The sequence below is a fragment of the Apostichopus japonicus genome, chromosome 20, assembly GCF_037975245.1.
Source record: "Apostichopus japonicus isolate 1M-3 chromosome 20, ASM3797524v1, whole genome shotgun sequence".
NCBI classification, from domain to species: domain Eukaryota; kingdom Metazoa; phylum Echinodermata; class Holothuroidea; order Aspidochirotida; family Stichopodidae; genus Apostichopus; species Apostichopus japonicus.
The window spans coordinates 3,229,692-3,253,344 of record NC_092580.1 but is presented as its reverse complement, the minus strand read 5'-3'; the positions used below and the strand labels follow the sequence as shown (position 1 = coordinate 3,253,344).

Here is a 23,653-nt window from a genome sequence, read left to right as displayed (position 1 = left end):
GTCTGGGCTCTGGTAAATTAATAAGGCATTGTACCTAGTTTGATGGAATGAGTTGGTATTTAGTGAGGTCTTTTTGAGAGTTGTTCAAACCAGTGTCCAATAACTTTGATCTGACCATATAATTCCATTTCTCTCACAAAAAGCCTCTCTGGAAGAGTACACATCTTTTGTCTCACAGCTGACAGTTTGGTTGTTAACAGGGTTTGACTTTTTTTACTTTTGCTGTTACTTTGAAGAAAAGTGACTAATTTGTTTTGTATTCCTCTCCTTTCATCAGAGATCTGTGGCCTATGTTGCTCAACAAGCTTGGATCCAAAATGATACTGTGAGAGGAAACATTCTGTTTGTTAAAGATATCAACTCCACCAAATACGAGAAGATCCTTCAAGCCTGTCCTCTACATAGAGATCTGGAAATGTTATCTGGAGGTGATTTAACAGAAATTGGAGAAAAATTAAGTTTCAAGGGAAACATTGTGAGCCAGAATCATTAACATCAGTCTTGTCCTCTCAACAGTTGATTGTTGTCAAGATCAGTGCTAAATGTACAAGACAAGGTGGCTTAGTTTGGTGGAATGAGTAGCTAATTAGTGTGGTCTGTTTGTGCTTAATTGAAGAGGAGTGCTGTGATAATTTGTTGGTAATTAGTGTGGTATGTTTGTATTAAATTGATAAGTTTTGCCTTAGTTTATTGATATGAGTTGCTAACTAGTGTGGTCTGTTTTGTGCTAAATTAATGAGATCGGGTGCCTTAGTTTGTTGGAATCATTTTGTAATTAGTAATTTGGTTGTCTTAACTTGATGATTGTTGCCTTAGACTGTTGGAAAGAGTTGCCAATTAGTGTGGTCTGGGTTGTGGTAAATTAATAAGACAGTTGATTGTTGTCAAGATCAGAAAACTCAAAGATGAGCTGATTTGATGGAAAAACACCAGCTAAGCTGGAAAGCTGCAATATACAGTCAAGGCTAGTCATAAGAAAGAAAGGTTCCTAAAAATGTAATATATATTTGCTTATGTTTCCACCAGTAAAGTTTCAAACCATGGACTCAGAAGACTAAACTAGGCAACCCCAAACCAAGAATCCCCCAAAAGGTAAGACAAAGAAACTTCTCTGTAGTAGCCTGTGGCAAAAACCCTGAAATTCAAATCAAAATATTGAACAAGAACTCAAAGACCAAAAATACACCCCAATACAACTAAAAGACTCATTAGTCACGCCACAAACAATCCACCTTGGAAAGTAAAAATAATGTTTGAAGAACAAGAACCTCAACAATCCCTAATCAAACACGGTTTCTACTTAGGATACTCTAAACACAAAACAGAAGAATACCACAAACCCCCCCAAATCACTCAATGTTTCAAATGTCAACTTTTTGAACAGGTGGTTGTAGGTTTTAACCCATTTATTTACACGCGTGATTTTAACAAGACCATAATGAAACAAGAAAGTAAAGATATCAAAACATCAATATACAAACATTGGTGAAATAAACACATAAATTGAACAAATCAATAATAACATAATAATGCATAATATTTCTCCTTATAAATAATGCTACTAGTCTGTAGCAAAGTTAGACTCTTGCCTCGCCACATTTATAAAACGAAGCAGAACAGTCAACCTCGGTTGAACACTGCAAAGACAGTTATACCACACCTCTGTGAGCACTTCAACACCTCTATTGAAGAAGCCCTTCAAGACTACCCAGCGGGCAGTGTTGAGGAGAGATGGAACCACATCCGCAATGCTATCTACAACTCTGCATTGACAGCCTTCGGCAAAAAGGAGAAGCAAACCCCAGACTGGTTTCAACATAATATGGCAAAATTGGAGCCACTGATTGAGGCCAAAAGGATTGCACTCACCCTCTACAAGAACATGCCTTCTAGACACAATCTCTGCCAACTTAGGAAAGCTAGGAAAGATACCCAACAAGCTGCCCGACGTTGTGCTAACAACTACTGGAAGAACCTGTGTCAGAACATCCAGCACTCAGCCGATCATGGAGACATTCGAGGTATGTATGATGGCATGAAGAAAGCCTTCGGACCCACCATCCGCAAAGTTGCTCCTTTGAAGTCTGCAGAAGGGGAAACAATAACAGATAGGAGCAAACAAATGAGTCGATGGGCAGAGCATTACCAGGACCTGTACTCAAAAAGAGAATACTGTGTCAATTGAGGCAATTCAAAACACCGTACACTTGCCAACTCTGAAAGAGCTCGACAACCCACCCTCTGTAGATGAACTCTGTCAAGCCATTGACTCACTGGCATGTGGAAAAGCCCCAGGGAAGGATGGCATCCCGCCAGAAGTCATCAAGGTTGGAAAAAATACGATACTCATTCACCACCTGCACCAACTACTCATACAGTGCTGGGAGGAAGAGACTGCCTCAAGATATGCGTGACGCTAACATAGTCACTCTCTACAAGAACAAGGGAGACTGAAGTGATTGTAATAACTATAGCGGTATCTCTCTTTTCAGCATCGTGGGAAAAGCCTTCGCAGAGTCTTACTTAAAAGACTACAGTTACTTGCAGACAGAGCGTACCCTGAGGCCCAGTGTGGCTTCAGAGCAGGCAGGTCAACAGTCGACATGGTCTTTTCACTACGCCAGTTGCAGGAGAAATGCCACGAGCAGCAACAACCACTTTACATGGCTTTCATTGACCTGACAAAGGCCTTCGACTTGGTCTGCAGGAAAGGTCTTTTCATTCTATTGCAGAAGATCGAATGCCCACCCAAGCTCCTTCGGCTGATTATATCCTTCCACGAGGACATGCAGGGTACTATCCAATATGATTGCCAAATGTCAGACCCCTTCCCAATCAAGAGTGGCGTTAAGCAGGGATGCAAGCTTGCCCTAACACTTTTTGGCATCTTCTACTCTTTGCTGCTTTCATACGCCTTCAGAGAGTCCGTGGATGGTACCTTTCTTCACACCAGAAGCGATGGCAGCCTGTATAACCTTGCCTGCCTCCGTGCTAAAACCAAAGTGAGGAAGGTTCTGATCAGAGAAATGCTTTTTGCAGATGATGCAGCATTAACAGCACACTCTGAAACTGCTCTGCAACGACAGGTGGACTGCTTTGCACATGCTTGTGCTGAATTTGGCCTGACTATCAGCATAAAGAAGACTGAGGTGCTTGGACAGAATGTGAGCAATATCCCGGTCATCAAACTTGGCAACTCAACACTCAAAGTTGTAGACGAGTTTACCTACTTGGGCTCCACCATCTCAAACAGCCTTTCATTGGACTCTGAGCTAAACAGGAGGATCGGAAAAGCTGCCTCAGCCATGGCTCGTCTCTCTGTGAGGGTCTGGGAGAACCGCATGCTGACCACCAACACTAAGATGCAAGTCTATCAGGCCAGGCCTTTGTGCTCAGCACTCTTCTCTATGGCAGCGAGGCATGGACGCTCTATTCGCATCAGGAATGCAGACTTAACACTTTCCACCTGCGCAGCCTCAGGAAAATTCTTGGCATTAAATGGCAAGACCACATCCCAAATACAAGTGTCCTGGAACTTGCAGGCATCCAAAGCATGTATGCAATTATCAGCCAAAGGCGCCTATGCTGGCTTGGCCATGTCAGGCGGATGGATGACGGACGCATCCCCAAAGACATCCTGTATGGTGAACTTGCAACTGGCTCCAGACGCACTGGAAGGCCCATTTTGCGTTACAAAGACCCCTGCAAACGGAATATGAAGTCAGGATGCATTGACCCAACTAATTAGGAAGCACTAGCAGCAGATACAAGCCAGTGGAGAGCAGCTGTCAGGACTGCCGTAAGGCACAGAGAGGAACAGAGGGGAGAGCAGTAGGAGGAAAAGACGTCATCATAGAGGGATCACCTTGCCTGATAACTCAAGAATCGGCTTATTCAGCCACTCTAAGCGCTGCAACTTCAATAGTGTCTGACCAAGAGTGCAGTTATTCCATCGTCTCGCGAGACGGAAGGTTGCCAATACAAATAATGCACAAAAGGAAGAAGTACAACAAATAACATTTGGTAACATGAAACAAGACATAGAGAAAGATTGGTGACAATTACATTCTTGATAATTAACTTACAATCGTTACCGGGATTTTTTTTTCAATATTTGAGGTTTAGATGCGAAATAGTGCATTATTTTGTGACTTTTGCAGGAAAATTAAGGTTCAAGAATTTATGTGTAGAAATGCATTTTTCTGTGCCTGGAATGCAGTTTTTTCAGACCTGTAAGTATTGCTAGGTATAGGCCTACTTGGAAACTCTTACCTTCAAGTTATATATTTCCCAATTAAATTTTAATTTGGAAGCGATGAGTTGTCAGATACAAACTGGTTGATTCTGCATGAGGTCAGGAGAATTATGGGTTTTTTTGTCAGAGATAGCTGCAAATGGCACCTTTTTTTTGTTGTCAAATCCAAGTTAGTTATAACATTTCCTCCAAAGCCTTATAACTACCGCGCTTCGCTGTGTCAACAGTGAGCAACGCATCATAGTTATTGCTCTGCATATTAGGATGTATAGTGTGCAGTTAAGTTGTATACAACCCTCGGGTGGCATGTTATCCATACCTCACCGAATGTATACCAATGAGAAACTATATTACTTGTTTTCATCGGGAACGCACGATTCAACATTTATCGACTACTGACGATACGGTCTGATCATCAGGGTCCGACGTATTGACGGCTAGCCTAGATCACTAGAGGCATACATATACTTCTTCCTTCGACCATATCTCTCATTCCATTTTTCACAAACCTCTTCGGCTTTCCCTGACTCATATTTTTTTCACAAACCCTTAATTTTTTCACGGACCCCCTGCGGACCCCTTTGCCCTCCAGACCCCCAAATAAATTTCACGGACCACCTAGGGGTCCGCAGACCCCAGGTTGAGTAACCTGGCTCTACGTCGACTATGTAATACTTGATTGCTTTAAGAACTCATATACCTAAACAAGGAAACATGACAGCCAGCCTATTCACATGTTGACAAAGTAAAATTTGCGTAGACTTGTGTACAACTTTGGATGTATTGATCTGGCAGTGGATGCTAGCCTAATATACTGAGGAAGAGGGGGTGAGCAAGGACTGGGGTGGGCAACAGGGAATTAAAGAAGTATTGATATGGAGTCATTTGATAGTTTTCCTTTTTCAAGCTAATTTGAGAGACGTTTGATATTGGTGTTTGAAATCTTTTTCATGTTGTTGTTGGTCTTAAATTGAATTAACTTTTATACTACACAAATAATCATATATAAGCTATCAGCATAATTAAAGACATCACAGAGAATAACAGTCTAATAAGCAATCATGTGTCCATTGAATAAAAACAACAAATATCAATGATAAAAAGGGGTTATATTCAATAAGAATTGGATGCAAATTCCTCCAGAATGTTACATTCATTTTCCTATTACACGTGTAAAAAATCCTTTTGGCTTTGACTATCTGATGTATTGGAGTGATCTGTCTATGTAGCTCTCTATACAGTGTTTCAACTTTTACAGTTGTTCAGTCCTGGCCCTTTGGTTTCATAGTCATTCTGAATTGTTTTATAATCCACTTAAACTTTCAATTTGTTGCCCTCAGTATTGATGCTACAGACACAGCCTGTGTTGCAATGATGGTAAATGATGAGATTGGCAGGGAGGCCAATTCTGTTATGAAGAAACAGATACTTGAAGGAAGAGTCTGTCTCTGTTTGTTTGCCCTAAAAGACATGAAACATGGTCAAGAACTGCGGTACGACTATGGGCAAACTGATTTACCGTGGAGAAAGAAGGTAAGAAAGAAATTGCAAGGCATGAGTAAAAAATCACTGGTTTGTTAAAGTTTAACAGGGTATGGAGAAACATCTTAAAGATAAAGTCTTGGTCATGATGTTTTTTTCAGATTTTAACTTGTGAAAGTTCATATCAGCATTAAGGAAAACTGAAAAATTGCAACTGTTTCCACATTATGAAGGGAAAAGAGCGGTATGTTGTAACTGAACTGTGTAGACTTGGCGACAAAAACATTGCTGGCACTAAACACATTTCTAATGTAAAAGATAAGTTTAAAAACCCTTTCTGCTTGAATGAGATTTGATTGAGGAAACCTTGGATTTTGTCGTAACCTCATTGCAACTATTTATGTGGTTTGACACATTTCATAACATTTTTTTAATTTAGTTTATACTAATATCACCTTAATACCTTCCCAGGAGTTCAGTACTTGTCTTACAGTACTGATTCGTAGCTATGCATGTGACTATGAAGCAGACAAATATGTGCTGTGAAAGCTGAGCACAAGACTCCTTTGATGCTCGTAAAACCATTAAAAAAAAAAAGGCATGAAGAAAACTGCCCAAAGCTTCAAGTTTCCTTCGTTATTTCGAAGATAAGAATTTATGGAAATTATTAAAAATAAGAAAACTTTTGAACTGTTCTAGACCAACCAGGATTTGGACCCTAAACCAAGACCCAGAGAATTATAAAATTTATAATTTGAAGCAGTGTTAATATCACCTTCATGGGATTAATAGTATGGTACATAACCGTGAGAATCTGTAAGATAAAATATATACTTAAAGTTTACAGCAAAATAGTTCAATCTACTTGCTTCTGAACTAAACAGTGAGGGTGTTGTCTTAATTTAACAAATTGTAATGGAAGTTGTCAATACTTGGTAAACTATTTACAAGCTAATAGTGGCCAAACATGATGTGGTAGGAATTAGAAAATATGCAATGAAATATAAGCAAGAAATTTTTTGAACAGAAATAAATGAATTTATAACAACCTTCAAGAACATCAGCTTAACCATAACCACCAATATGTGCTAGAAATGAAATAATGGTCACTTATGCTCTTTGCTTCATTCCTCAAACTACTATTCTGTAGCACAAAATTTTTAGAACCATTTGTCGTGAATAATCTTTCTCTTCTCAAAACAATAAATAAAAGGTGTTACTGTCAGTTAAATGAAAACAAATGAATGTATGATCTTATATTTCTCAAGTTTATTTTCCTTTAATAATGTTGAAATCAAATATTACAAAACAATATAATGCAGTGTATGAAATATTACAAACCTTGGTCCCTGACACCAAATGTTCCTATTTTCACCCATCAATCCTCGTCTACCCCCTCCTCACCCAACCCACAATCACTATTTACCCATCTAGTAACCTTTGTTATTTACATAAACAGATTAAGAGGGAAATATTCTAAATCTGTTGCATGATAAGGATAAAATTGAAAGCAAATAGTTAATAGCCATCTCTGTAATTTCTTTCTCAAAAGAAAGAACTATTTCACACATTTTTGTAGAAAAATAAATATTAAAAAGTTTACTTTTGATAATAATAACGCTTGCAAAGTAATATATATCTGTGAAGTTAAGATGTCCCTCTACCAGTAAAAAACAGAACACTGTTTAAAACATAAAAAGGACAAAATGTACAAAAAAAACACACAAAAATGTTGCTATTGTTCGAGATCTTGAACATAACATACATCGTATTGCATCTTGCTCATGTCCAGATGTTTAAAGGAGCATTTTGAGGAAAAATTTAACAAATTTTCTGCCCTGTCAAGGTACTAAAATCCCATGCCAATGAAGGTCATTAATTTCACTAGACAACTTTAACCTCAAATAATGTATTCCAAGTGGAACAATTTCAAACATTATCAATGTGATTTCTGTGCCTAAAATATGAAAAATGTCTTGACTATGGAAGATGAATGGATTTGTTCACCACTTTAACCACTGTAGGCTTGATTAAATTTACAATTAAATGCATAGAGCTTCTGTAATTGCTTCAAGAAAGTTGTTGTTTTTGGTTGAAAGCAAGTTATTTCTTTCCTCCCATGTTGTAAGTCTATTCATATAGGGTAAAATGAATTGGTTTGCTTACGAGGTAAACACCCCCCCTTCCCCAATACAGAAATCATTGATATAAATATGTAGCTAACCTGTTGCATTATTGTTCAAAATTATACATGGCTTTAGAACTCATTTGTATACATTTCCTCCAGTTCTGCTTGTGTTAATTCTAGTTAAGAATGAAACTGCATGTCTTCTTATGGCATGTATACATTTTTGTTACATGCGCAGGTTTATCAAGTTTTTTGAAACACTCTTAGAAGGAAGTGAAAATACAAGGAACTCTTTTTCTGATACAACAAATTTGTTACCATCGAAGAACAGAAAGTAAAACACAAAGTGTGTATTGCAGTCTAAGAAGTAAAATATTAAACTTTGTCGCACAAAAGAGAAAAAACTTCATGAAATGTTGGTCCGTCAAATGTAATACAAACTATTCCTGTGTAAATAAAAGAAACTCTACAATGGCAGAAAAGGAGACAAAAGTCCTCCAAGCAATTCTGGGATACGTATAAATATTGCAAAATTATGAGGAGATATCAGAAATGGAAAAGTTATCATGTGTGACATATTAACTTTCAATTTTGGGGAGGGCGTGAATCGCCCATTAATAAACAGAAAGAAAATGCATTTCTTTTCAAATGTTGCAAAAATAGCCATCTTAATGAGCACTCAATCCATAACTTATTTAGATTTAATACAAACCAATGACCTAGTTTTACGAACGCATTGTAATTAGTGACCATTTAGCAGTACATGTAATTATCCAGCAATGAGCTATGTTACAGACCCATTGTAATGAGTGACCATTTTGTAGTATGTGTAATTACCCAGCAATGAGCTATTTCGTAGACCATTGAAATTAGTGACCATTTAGCAGTATGTGTAATTATCCAGCAATGAGCTATTTTGTAGACCCATTGAAATTAGTGACCATTTAGCAGTACATGTAATTATCCAGCAATGAGCTATGTTATAGACCCATTGTAATGAGTGACCATTTAGCAGTACTTGTTATTATCCAGCAATGAGCTATTTCGTAGACCCATTGAAATTAGTGACCATTTAGCAGTACATGTAATTATCCAGCAATGAGCTATTTCATAGACCCATTGAAATTAGTGACCATTTAGCAGTACATGTAATTATCCAACAATGAGCTATTTCGTAGACCCATTGAAATTAGTGACCATTTAGCAGTACATGTAATTATCCAACAATGAGCTATTTCATTGACCATTGAAATTAGTGACCATTTAGCAGTACGCGTAATTATCCAGCAATGAGCTATTTAATAGACCCCATTGTAATGAGTAACCATTAGCAGTATGTGTTTTCTATTGTCTATTATCTATTGTTGTTACGTTGCAAGACAATATTACAACTGTATTATTCATTATGAGAATTGAATTCATGTTATTGATCCAATAATCAAGCTATGCCTGTTTGACTTTAAATATGTTGAACAATCAATACCTTGCTTTGTGCACCCTAGGACAATCAATATTAACTTTTGAATATGAACCTCAGTTGCATCTTTTTTTTCTCCAAATTTTTTCAAAAGTTTCAAATCAATAATCCAGCTATTGACTCCAAACCGTCCAAAAGTGTGATACAAACTTTTCTTGCAAAGCAAATACTGCAAAACCAAATACCAAAGAAGCAGCTTGCTTTTCAAACATGGCTGAAAACTCATTAAATATATATCCCCTGATGTTATTGATTAAACTTTTTTCATTTATAAAAAGCTTTTGAAATTTCCTGATAAAAAAAGACTTGAAACATAGAGATATATGTTGTTTTACTGATCAAATTTACTTTGCCATCAACTATAACAGACTAACTGTGGTAAATATGCTAATGGCCATCACAATGTGACAACGAACAACATCTCGCCTTTAAATAAAGGCCCTGGTTTCATCCCACAACGAAACAGTTAACGAGAGTTACCATTAATGTTTATCCGGTCACGGTCCCTCGTTAGAATTTAATTACACCCGATCATGTCTTACTTAATCAAAAACTGTTTCAAACTGTATAAAGGACGATTAACTCTACACAGGGTGACAAATATTTGTAAATACATCATTTCTTATCAAGACTGCAAGCCCACGATGGTTGGAAGAGTACTGTCCTATGTATAATCCATTTTGAATCCAGTGTTAGATAGGGGAACCATGCAACCCATATAATCCATTGTCTTCTTCACCAGGAAACACCAACTAACATGAAACATTCTCAATGACGTAATTTAGGATTCATGGCCATATATCTGGGATGTTTCCTGAGCCAAAGATTTGTAAAGATGGTGGCTTTCACCTCTACCTTGAGCTGTATCAGACTGATTCTCACCTTATTGGATGTTGAAATAATGTTTACAAATACAAGAGATTGCACCTCCTGTCATCTATTTAAATATTTTATGTATCTTCTTCATCGCTGTTTTTATTTCTGAAAAGTTTGGTCTGTCCTCTGGGGCCTGGATCCATTCCCAGACTGCATCTGGACATTCGGGAGGCTGGTTCATCAGATAGCCTGAAATTGAGGAGAAGATAGGCTTATAACCATGACAACGACAAACTGGCACAGGCATCTAACGGTCGCTATGGTAGTGGTCAATAACGAGACATTTTAGGCATATTTCCAAGAATGTCAGACTTTTTTCTACATCATTTGTATCATTCATATATATATGTAACTAGCAGTAGTTAGTGTATCTAACGTAAATTAAGGTGTCATTTTTCTTGAGGACGAAAAGAAGGAAGCATTTACAGCTTTACAAAAATTAACCCCCCCTCCACTCCCCCAAAGAATAATTCATTAACTGTCTGGTACAGCTTTGGAAACCCTCTATTATACCTACTATGGCTTTCTTGTGTAACTATAGTAACCAACTGAGGACCACCTGGTGTAACTTTTGTTATCTATTATATATCATCTTTTAATTATAATTTGAATTGCATACAGTGAGTACTATTATTTTCCAGTTATTCTGGCCAATATTCTTATTTTCCTTAAAGGGGGAGGGTAAGGTTAAGGTGACTTCATATTCCTCTCTCATTGTTTTTCAGTACTTACTAGGGATGCACCGGATATCCGGTCCGGCCGGACTATCCGGCCGGATAGTGAGCAATTATCCGGTTCCGGCCGGATATTTTCAAAATCAGGCCGGATCTTTTTCAAATTCTGGCCTGAATTATTCCTTAAAAAGGTGTTGGTATTACAAATCAATTGGATTACAATTGGATTACAAATCAATGTAAACTATTTCCAAAAATTAATAAAAACATTCAAAGTAAGGAAAAATTAGGTTTAACTTGTTTAATTTAATTTTCTCTATGGTCTGACCTAAGATTTGCTCCTTGTTTCATACTTCTAATTAATGATTTTCTTTTGTGTAATGAAAAAATCCGGTTCCGGCCGGATTTAATCCGGCCGGATTTCATGTACTATCCGGCAAAATCCGGTTCCGGCCAGATCCAAAAAATTGGATCCGGTGCATCCCTAGTACTTACCGCCCTCTATTTTCTCTCTGGCCTCGTTGTTGTTCATGCCGGGGTACGGAGTGCTACCTCTGGAGAATATCTCCCAGAGGAGTACTCCATAACTCCAGACGTCAGAGAGCGACGTGTATCTTTCTGAAATAGGATAGAGAGAGGACAAGCAGAACGGGTTGATTCGTGAGGAGATAGATGATGCAAGTCTCACGTTGAATGGAAGAGTCTAACAAGCATATTTATATATATATATTTTTTAGTATATATGCAATCAATTTAATATGTAATCAATTTGAATGCTAGTACCTGTCTGTTGATGTTTCATGCTACGATATAAGCTGGGGCAAATTTTTTACGGATTTTGACTGGTTGTCCATCTGACAACCCGGCCTAATAGTTTGCATGTCAAGAAAATTGTACAAATATCAAAATAAGAATCACTAATACATTCACTGTAGGAGAGATTGATTAGATTACATTAATTAAAACTGATTGGTTGGAATTAAACAGGACTATATCTGAGTCTTATGTTTTCATTTATATATTTGATTATTGATTCCTAGAGCTACAGTATGATGTGTCAACTGTTTTTAACAAATTATTCTTAGTTTTCAAATTGGGGGCCTGGGGATGTGGGGTTGGGGATGTGGGGATGTGGGGTGGGGAAATACATTATCAATGAATTTGGACAAAAAAAATTCTAAGATGCCAATCAGGATGCTCATTATGGATTCCAAGGGCTCAGGTAAACTCTTCAATGAAGTGGCAGGGTTTGAGATTGTAAGTGTTTCACATAATAAAACAATTTTCAAAATGTTTCCTTGTGTTTTATTTCAAACTGTGAATGTCCTGATTTGGCCAAAAATGAGAAATAAAATCTTGATGCTTTGGCCAGACAAAATCATTAAATTTTGAAAAAAAAAAAATGTTCTCAAATGCCAGTCAGGATGCTCATTATGGATTCCAAGAGCTCGGGTATACTCTTCAATGAAGGTAAGTGTCAGTCTATGGAACACTAATAAAATGACTTTCAAATGTGTCTTTGTACTTTCTTTAAATTGAGAACGAATAATCTCATTATTGCTTAATAAGAAGGACACCCTCTATCCAGTGTAGAAAAAACTAAAAAAATTGGCCAAAAAAAAAGAGAATTGATAAGGCTATAAGCCATACAAAATCCCCAAAATTTTGACCAAAAAAAAAAAAGTTCTCAAATGCCAGTCGGGATGCTCATTATGGATTCCCAGAGTCCAGATAAGCTGCTCTCTGAAGTTAAAAGTGGTAATTTATGGAACTTTTAGCCTATTAAAATGATTCTCAAAATGTTTCATTATAAATTCTCTCAAATTGAGAATGAATAATGTCATTGTTGCTTAATAAGAAGGACACCCTCCATCCAATGCATATGTGTGGGAAGAACTAAAAAAAGGTCATGATTTTGGCCAACAAAAAAAACTCCTTAGGCTATATAGCCATACAAAATCATTAAATTTGGACCAAAAAAAAAAGTTCTCAAATGCCATTCAGGATGCTCATGGATTCCCAGAGCCCAGATATGCTTCTCTCTGAAGTTAAAAGTGGAAGTCTATGAAATTTTTAGCCTATTAAAATGATTCTTAAAATGTGTCATTATAAATTCTCTCAAATTGAGAATGAATAATATCACTGTTGCTTTATAAGAAGGACACCCTCTATCTAATGCATATGCATGGAGAATTCAAAAGTTCATGATTTTGGCCAAAAAAAAAAAAACTCGTAAGGCTATAGCCATACAAACTCATTAAATTTGAACCAAAAAAAAAAAGTTCTCAAATGCCAGTCAGGATGCTCATTATGGATTCCCAGGGCCCAGATATGCTTCTCTCTGAAGTTAAAAGTGGTAGTTTATGGAATTTTTAGCCTATTAAAATGGTTCTCAAAATGTTTCATTATAAATTCTCTCAAATTGAGAATGAATAATATCATTGTTGCTTTATAAGAAGGACACCCTCCATCCAATGCATATGTGTGGAAAGAACTAAAGGGTCGTGATTTTTACCTCCCCCCTCCCCAAAGTAAGGCTTTGGCCATACAAACTCATTAAATTCAGACAAAAAAAAAAGTTCTCAAATGCCAGTCGGGATGCTCATTATGGATTCCCAGAGCCCAGATATGCTTCTCTCTGAAGTTAAAAGTGGTAATTTATGGAATTTTTAGCCTATTAAAATGATTCTCAAAATGTTTCATTATAAATTCTCTCAAATTGAGAATGAATAATATCATTGTTGCTTAACAAGAAGGACACCCTCCATCCAATGCATATGTGTGGAAAGAACTAAAAGGGTCGTGATTTTTACCTCCCCCTCCCCAAAGTAAGGCTTTGGCCATACAAACGCAATAAATTCAGACAAAAAAAGTTCTCAAATGCCAGTCAGGATGCTCATTATGGATACCAAGAGCCCAGATATGCTTCTCTCTGAAGTTAAAAGTGGTAGCATATGGAATTTTTAGCATATTAAAATGATTCTCAAAATGTTTCATTATAAATTCTCTCAAACTGAGAATGAATTATATCATTGTTGCTTAATAAGATGAACATCCTCTATCCAATGCATATGTGTGGAAAGAATTCAAAAGGGTCATGATTTTTGACCCCCCTCTCCCCCTCCCCCAAAAATCAAGGCTTTAGCCAAACAAACTCATCAAATTCAGACATAAAAAAAGTTCTCAAATGCCAGTCTGGATGCTCATTAATGTTCCAAGAGCCCAGATATGCTTCTCTCTAAAGTTAAAAGTGGTAATCTTTGGAATATTTAGCCTATTAAAATGATTTTCAAAATGTTTCTTTTATAAATTCTCTCAAATTAAGAATAATATCATTGTTGCTTAATAAGAACGACACCCTCTATCTAATGCACATGTGTGGAAAGAATTAAATAGGTCATGATGTGGGCCATATGGCTGCAAATTTAGTGAATTTGGAGAACGAAAGTTCTCAAATGCCAGTCAGGATGGTTATAATTGATTCCAAGAGCTCAAGTTTACTCTTCTATGAAGTTAAGTGGCATAAAATGATTCTCAAAATGGGTCCTTTTAACTTTTAGTCAAACTAGAGAGAGAATATCATTATTGCTGAATTAAGGACACCCAATTAGTTCTCAATTGACAGTCAGGATGCTCCCTATGTTTTCATACAGGTAAAATATAGAGTTATTTTTAAAGGGTTAAAAGTTCCCAATAAACCACTTTAAACTGATCCTAGACAAGCATATCTGGTAACTCATCATGAGCATTCTATCTGACATTTGAAAGGCTTTTTTTTTCGACCGAATTTAGGGTTCTATTTATTATCGTTTAGCATTGGGTGTTTATTACTATCTGTTTTAAACTTTTACAATAATTGTCTTACTGTACTATTGTTTCTCATACTTATTTATTTATATTTATAAACATAGACTATGATTTAATCTTTTGTGCATTTTGTTAAGTTTTTAATATTATTTTACTATTTACATACTTCTGAAGTTGTTTTGGACTGTATGCGTTCAGGTTGTATTTTTTTTATTGTTTAGTACGAGTGTTTTTTATATTGTTGGGCTTTTACATTTTATGCCTTATTGGTTCTATATATTTAATATTTAGGGTTTTGTTACTATTTGTTTTTAGGTTTTACATTTGCAAAGCGCTTTGAGCAGTGTTGCTGATTATGCGCTTAAAATATTACTTATTATTATTAATATTATTGACTGATGATTTTTTGTTTTAGCTTTTGGTTAAAATCACAGACTTATTTTAATTCTTTCCAAAATTATGGTTAGGATGGAAGTTGTCCTACTGCATTAAGTTCAAATAATATGCTACATTCTCAATTTGAAAGGAAGTGAAATGAAACATTCTGATAATTATTTTAATATTAGAGGTTTAACAGTCCATAGACTTCAACTATTAGTTTCAGTATAAAGCATATTTCTGAGCTCTGGGAATTTATAATGAGCATCCTGACTGGCATTTGAGAACCTTTGTTGTTTGTCCCAATTTAATGATTTTTGCATGGCTGAAACCTAATGATTTTTTTTGTGGCAAATCATGCCTTCCTCACAAGCAACAATGATATAATAAATTCCTAATTTGAAAGAAGTTATAACAAAACATTTTAAAAATCATTTTAATATTTAGCAGCTCTAAGTTCCATAGACTAACTATTTAACTTGGAATCCATAATGAACATCCTGACTGGCATTTGAGAACTTTCTATTTTTTTTGGTCCATATTTAACAGTTTTGTAGGCTGAAACCTTATAATTTTGTTTTATTTTTTGGCCCAAAAAAATGAACTTTTAAGTTGAGGGTATCCTTCTGAATTAAGCAACAATTATATCAATTCCTAATTTGAAAGAAGTTATAATATAACATTTTAAAAAATCATTTTAATATTTAGAGGCTTTTGGTTCCATAGACTAACACTTTAACATCAGAACTTTCTATTTTTGTTTGTCCAACTTTAACAGTTTTGTTACTCTAAAACCGTAAAATTAATTTAATATTATAAGAGGCCTAGCTCTGAGAATCCATAATGAGCATCCTGACTGGCATTTGAGAAATTGTTATTTGGTCCAAATTAATTACGTTTGTAAAATTAAATTTAAGTTAAATTTAAATTAACTAAGTTATGATTTTCTTTAGCTAAACCATGACCTTTTAAAGTATTTCCACAATGATGCATAGGATGGTGTGTGTCTTTCTGAATTAAGCAACAATCATATAATACAATCCAAACTTGAAAGAAATTATTATGACAAATTTTGAAAATCATTTTATGCACATTTCTGAGCTTTGAGATGCCATTATGAGTATCCTGACTTCTGTCCAAATTGAATGATTTTTGATAATATTTGAAAACAATCATGACCTTTTAAGGCCTTTCCAAAATTACGCATAGGATGGAGGGTGTCCTTCAGCAAAAAGCAACAATGGCATTCGAAAACTTCTGCCAAATTGAAAGTTTTGTAGGGCCATATATAGCCTATGACTTTTTTTTTTAAATTCTTTAGCAAATATTATGACTGTTTTAATTCTTTCCAAAATTATGTATAGAATGTCTTTTATTCTCAATTATCAGGTCTGGATGCTCTTTATGGATTCCTAGAGCCCTGGTTTGCATTTGTTTAGTGGTAGTCCCTAATTATCAAATGATTTCATATAACACAAAATCATTCAATTTAGATTCTCAGCACCAAGAATTTTATGCTTTTCTCTGAAGCTAAAAGTGGCATGTTAAGAGGGTTAAAACTCCATTTTTTTCTGTGGCTAAAATTCTGACCTGTTTTTAATTCTTTCTAATATTATACCTACATTGGAAGTTGTCATTCTGATTTAAGTTATTATTACTTCTGAATTATTACTTCTGACTTATTACGTCCGAGTACTTATTACTTCTGAGTTATTATTACTTCTGAATTAAGTAATATGATCTGTTCCCACATTGATAGAAGTTATAGCCATTTTTTGTAAAATCACTTTAATGTTTAGAGGGTAAAACTTCTAAAGACTACCACCTTTAACTCCATTTTTTTTTTTCTGTGGCTACAATCGTGACCTATTTTTAATTCTTTCTAATATTATACCTAGATTGGAAGTTGTCATTCTGAATTAAGTTAGATGAATATGATCTGTTCCTACCTTGAAAGAGGTTATAGACATTTTCTTGGGAAAATCACTTTAATGTTTAGAAGGTTAACTTTCAGAGAAAAGAACATTTCTGGGCTCTGGGAATCTATTTTAGAACTTTCATATTTTGTCCAAACTATAATGATATTGTACATGCTTATAAATACCTTATTTTGTTTGCCTTATGATGATTTTTAATTATTTGCCAAAATAATGACCTGTTTCTAAAATGATTTGATTCCAATTATTTATTATGTAACGGGCAATAGCCTTGTGATTCAATTTGTTTTTGGCCACACTCACTTTATCTTTTCATTTTAACTCAATACATGTTTCTGCATTTGAAAACTTTCGTTTTGGTCCAAATTTAATGATTTTGTAAGGCTAAAACCTTATGATTTTTTTCATTTTTGGCCAAAGTCATAACCATTTAATTTTTTTCCACAATTACGCATAAAGTGGAGGGTTTCCTTCTGTGTTAGGCAACAATGGATACAATCAATTCCAAATTTGAAAGAAGTTATAATCAAACATGTTAAAAATCATTTTAAATATTTAGAGGCTTTAAGTTCCATAGACTTACACTTTTTACTTCAGAGAAAAGCAAATTTCTGGTCTCTGGGAATCCATAATGAGCATCCTGACTGGCATATGAGAACCTTTTTATATTTGTCCCAATTTAATGTTTTGTAATGCTAAAGCTTAATGATTTTTGTTTTACTTTTTACCAAAATCATGACCTTTTAAGTTGTTCCACAAATATATGCATATGATTTAGGGTGTCCTCCTAAATTCAGCACCAATGATATAATTCATTCCCAATGTAACAGAAGTTATGAAAAACATTTGAAAATCATTTTCATAAGCATAAAAATCCAAACATTACCACTTTTAACCTTCAGAGAAAAGTATGTTTCCAAGCTCGGGGAATCGGTAAAGAGCATCCTGACTGGCATTTGAGAACATTTTGTTTGTTCAAGTTAATTGATTTAGTAAGACTATTCATATCGCCTTACGAATTTTTAAATTTTCCACCAAAACGAAATATCATAACCATTTTCATTCTTTCCACAATGATGCATAAGTGACAAAGGCTGTCCCTCCTAAAGTAAGCAACAATGATATTATACATTCCCAATGTGAAAGAAGTAATTATGAAACATTTTGAAAATCATTTTAATAAGCATAAAAATCCATACACTACCACTTTTAACTTCAGAGAAAGTATATTTCCAAGCTCTGGTTCCGTAATGGGCATCCTGAGTGGCATTGGGGAACTTGTTGAGTGTTTGGCCCCAATTTAGATATCATGAACAGTTTAATTCTTTCCACTGTGATGCATTAGATGGAAGGTGTCCTTCTGAAGGAAGCAATATGATATAAAACATTCCCAATGTGAAAGGAATTTTTAGAAACATTTTGAAAATCATTTTAATAAGCATAAAAATCCATACACTTACCACTTTTAACTTCAGAGAATAGCATATTTTTGAGCTCTGGGGATCCATAATGAGCATCCTGATGGCATTTGAGAACTTTTTTTTTTGTCCAATATTTAACAGTTTTGTAAGGCCTTGTAAGCCTTACAAGTTTTTTTTTTTTTGCGGCCGCAATCATGACCTTTAAGTTTTTCCACAATAATGCATAGGATGGCGGTGTCCTTCTGTATAAAGCAACAATGATACAATACACTCCCAAGAAGTAATTATGAAACATTTTGAAAATCATTTAATAAGCATAAAATTCCATACACTACCACTTTTAACTTCAGAGAAAAGTATGTTTCCAAGCTCTGGTTCCGTAATGGGCATCCTGAGTGGCATTGGAGAACTTGTTGAGTTTTTGGCCCCAATTTAGATATCATGAACAGTTTAATTCTTTCCACGGTGATGCATTAGATGGAAGGTGTCCTTCTGAAGGAAGCAATATGATATAAAACATTCCCAATGTGAAAGGAATTTTTAGAAACATTTTGAAAATCATTTTAATAAGCATAAAAATCCATACACTACCACTTTTAACTTCAGAGAATAGCATATTTTTGAGCTCTGGGAATCCATAATGAGCATCCTGACTGGCATTTGAGAACTTTCTTTTTTGTCCAAAATTTAACAGTTTTGTAAGGCCTTGTAAACCTTACAAGTTTTTTTTTTTTGCAGCCAAAATCATGACCTTTAAGTTTTTCCACAATATTGCATAAGATGGAGGGTGTCCTTCTGTATAAAGCAACAATGATATAATACATTCCCAATGTGAAAGAAGTTATAATGAAACATTTTGAAAATCATTTCAATAAACATAAAAATCCATAGACTAAACACATTTTAACTTCAGAAAGAAGCATATTTCTGAGCTCTGGGAATCCATAATGAGCATCCTGACTGGCATTTGAGAACTTTCTTTTTTGTCCAAAATTTAACAGTTTTGTATGGCTATAAACCTTATGAGTTTTTTTTTTTTGGCCAAAATCATGACCTTTTTAGTTCTTTCCACACATATGCATTAGATAGAGGATGTCCTTCTAAATTAAGCAACAATAATATCATACATTCCCAATGTGAAAGAAGTTATAATGAAACATTTTAAAAATCATTTCAATAAGCATAAAAATCCATAGACTAACACATTTTAACTTCAGAGAGAAGCATATTTCTGAGCTCTGTGAATCTATAATGAGCATCCTGACTGGCATTTGAGAACCTTTTTTTTGGTCCAAATTTAATGAATTTGTATGGCTATAAACCTTATGAGTTTAATTTTTTTTGGCCAAAATCATGACCTTTTAAGTTCTTTCTACACATATGCATTAGATAGAGGGTGTCCTTTTGAATTAAGCAACAGTGATATCATACATTCCCAATGTGAAAGAAGTTATGTAGAGAGAAGCATATTTCTGAGCTCTGGGAATCTATAGTGAGCATCCTGACTGGCATTTGAGAACTTTCTATTTTTGTTTGTCCAAATTTAACAATTTTGTAGTGCTAAAACCTTACAATTTTTTTGCCAAAAATTATGACCTTTTTAAGTTTACCAACAATTATACATTAGATAGAAGGTGTCCTTCTGAATTAAGCAACAATGATATCACCAATTCCTAATTTGAAAGAAGTTATAATAAAACATTTTGAAAATCATTTCAATAAGCATAAAAATACATAGACTAACACATTTTAACTTCAGAGAGAAGGATATTTCTGAGCTATGGGAATCTATAATGAGCATTCTGCCTGGCATTTGAGAACCTTTTTTTTGTCCAAATTTTAACAATTTTGTAGGGCTAAAACCTTATAATTTAGTTTAATTTTTTGCCAAAAGTCATGACCATTTTAAGTTTTACCACAATGATACATAAGATAGAGGGTGTCCTTCTAAATTAAGCAACAATGATATAATCAATTCCTAATTTAAAAGAAGTTATAACAAAACATTTTAAAAATCATGCTTTAAGTTCCATAGACTAACACATTTCAGAAGAAAAGCATATTTCTGAGCTCTAGGAATCCATAATGAGCATCCTGACTGGCATTTGAGAACTTTATATATCTGTTTGTTCAAATTTAACAATTTTGTAAGGCTAAAACCTTATAATTTTGTTTTAAGTTTTGCCAAAACTATTGACCTTTTAGGTTTTTCCACAATTATGCATCAGATAGAGGGTGTCCTTCTAAATTAGGCATCAATGATATAATCAATTCCAAATTTGAAAGAGATGTAATAAAACATTTTAAAAATCATTTAAATATTTAGAGGCTTTAAGTTCCATAAACTAACACATTTCAGAAGAAAAGCATATTTCTGAGCTCTAGGAATCCATAATGAGCATCCTGACTGGCATTTGAGAACTTTCTATTTCTGTATGTCCAAATTTAACAATTTTTTAAGGCTAAAACCTTATAAATATGTTTTACTTTTTGGGCAAAAATAATGAGGTTCTAAGTTTTTCCACAATAATGCATCAGATAGAGGATGTCTTTCTGAATTAAGTAACAATGATATAATCAATTCCTAATTTGAATGAAGTTATTACAAAACATTTCAAAATCATTTTAATATTTAGAGGCTCTAAGTTCCATAGTCTAACATTTTAATTTTTAGAGAAAAGCATATTTTGAGCTCTGGGAATCCATATTGAGCCATCTGACTGGCATTTGAGAACTTTCTTTCTTGTTTGTCCCAATTTAACAATTTAAAGTTAGGTATATCTGAGCTTTTGAAATCAATATTTTAGCACTCTGACTTAATATATAGTCCTTTTTTAAAAAACTTTCATATAATTATTGTAAGTCTTTAGTCGTTATGATTTTTTTTCTAGAATCACAAAATTTTTAAATTGTTCCCAAAGTGATGCATAGGATGCCCTGTTGATTATAAAAATGCAAAGGGTTCAATTAAATTCAGTGTTATTCAAAGCTATATCATAATGTGAGGCTTAATATTTCATAGAAACCCACTTTTAACTCAAGAATAAACCAGACCCTAGTTTGGGGGGGAATTCCTAGTTTCTAAACTGTTTAATTTTTGCTAAATTTTAAGGTTTCATAACCTGTCATAATTTTTTCAATTTTCAGCAACAAAGCACAAATTCCTCTTGCTTAATAAAAAACATGCCATCATTTGATGATGACGTTAGATTGCCCTTAATGTTAATTATTATTACCCAAAAAAAAAAAAAAAAAAAAAATAGTAATAATAATATTTCACTTATATATAGCGCTTATACCAGCAATAGGTCTCAAAGCGCTTTACAGAAGATATGTTACCCCTGGTCAATGATAACCTGTCCCAGAGACAATCCCTCCAGGCGGCTGCAGTTATATGCTGCGCCCAATGACAAGTTACCTAGCAGGTACCCATTTAACCCCTGGGTGGAGAGAGGCAATTGAGATAAAGCATCTTGCCCAAGGACACAACGTAATGGACTAGGCAGGAGTCGAACCAGCAATCCTTGGATCACAAGTCTGATGCCTTAGCCAATCGTCCACAACACTCTCTAAGGTTTTGAAACAGACCCACAGAATATTTCACTTTTATATAGCGCGTATACCAGCAATAGGTATCAAAGCACTTTACAGAAGATATGTTATCCCTGGTCAATGATAACCTGTCCCAGAGACAATCCCTCCAGGCGGCTGCAGTTATATACTGCGCCCAATGACAAGTTACCTAGCAGGTACCCATTTAACCTCTGGGTGGAGAGAGGCAATTGAGATAAAGCATCTTGCCCAAGGACACAACGTAATGGACTAGGCAGGAGTCGAACCAGCAATACTTGGATCACAAGTCCGTCGTCTTAGCCAATCGTCCACAACACTCTCTAAGGTTTTGAACACGCAGGTTTTGAACAGACGCACAGAATATTTCACTTTTATATAGCACTTATACCAGCAATAGGTATCAAAGCACTTTACAGAAGATATGTTACCCCTGGTCAATGATAACCTGTCCCAGAGACAATCCCTCCAGGCAGCTGCAGTTATATACTGCGCCCAATGACAAGTTACCTCACAGGTACCCATTTAACCTCTGGGTGGAGAGAGGCAATTGAGATAAAGCATCTTGCCCAAGGACACAATGTAATGGACTAGGCAGGAGTCGAACCAGCAATCCTTGGATCACAAGTCTGACGCCTTAGCCAATCGTCCACAACACTCTCTAAGGTTTTGAACACGCAGGTTTTAAAACAGACCCACAGAATATTTCACTTTTATATAGCGCTTTATACCAGCAATAGGTCTCAAAGCGCTTTACAGAAGATATGTTATCCCTGGTCAATGATAACCTGTCCCAGAGACAATCCCTCCAGGCGGCTGCAGTTATATACTGCGCCCAATGACAAGTTACCTCACAGGTACCCATTTAACCCCTGGGTGGAGAGAGGCAAGTGAGATAAAGCATCTTGCCCAAGGACACAACGTAATGGACTAGGCAGGAGTCGAACCAGCAATCCTTGGATCACAAGTCCGTCCTCTTAGCCAATCGTCCACAACACTCTCTAAGGTTTTGAACACGCAGGTTTTGAAACAGACCCACAGAATATTTCACTTTTATATAGCGCTTATACCAGCAATAGGTATCAAAGCACTTTACAGAAGATATGTTACCCCTGGTCAATGATAACCTGTCCCAGAGACAATCCCTCCAGGCGGCTGCAGTTATATACTGCGCCCAATGACAAGTTACCTCACAGGTACCCATTTAACCCCTGGGTGGAGAGAGGCAATTGAGATAAAGCATCTTGCCCAAGGACACAAGGTAATGGACTAGGCAGGAGTCGAACCAGCAATCCTTGGATCACAAGTCCGACGCCTTAGCCAATCGTCCACAACACTCTCTAAGGTTTTGAACACGCAGGTTTTGAAACAGACCCACAGAATATTTCACTTTTATATAGCGCATATACCAGCAATAGGTATCAAAGCACTTTACAGAAGATATGTTATCCCTGGTCAATGATAACCTGTCCCAGAGACAATCCCTCCAGGCGGCTGCAGTTATATACTGCGCCCAATGACAAGTTACCTCACAGGTACCCATTTAACCTCTGGGTGGAGAGAGGCAATTGAGATAAAGCATCTTGCCCAAGGACACAACGTAATGGACTAGGCAGGAGTCGAACCAGCAATCCTTGGATCACAAGTC

The 23,653-nt window shown here is 35.5% G+C and overlaps 1 protein-coding gene and 1 pseudogene across 1 annotated transcript in view; one reads left to right on the top strand and one right to left on the bottom strand.

Moving 5' to 3' along the window:
- LOC139960871 (uncharacterized) overlaps positions 1-12,578 on the top strand; it is a 56,815-nt gene extending 44,237 nt beyond the window's left edge. Inside the window, exons 20-23 of the mRNA XM_071959537.1 lie at positions 278-428; positions 1,027-1,092; positions 5,596-5,788; positions 10,332-12,578. The gene's annotated coding sequence lies outside the window, so the exon portion shown is untranslated. The remainder of the gene's footprint in view (positions 1-277; positions 429-1,026; positions 1,093-5,595; positions 5,789-10,331) is intronic.
- The window catches only part of LOC139960870 (tyrosine-protein kinase Fer-like), a 33,357-nt pseudogene continuing 15,523 nt past the window's right edge, over positions 5,820-23,653 (bottom strand).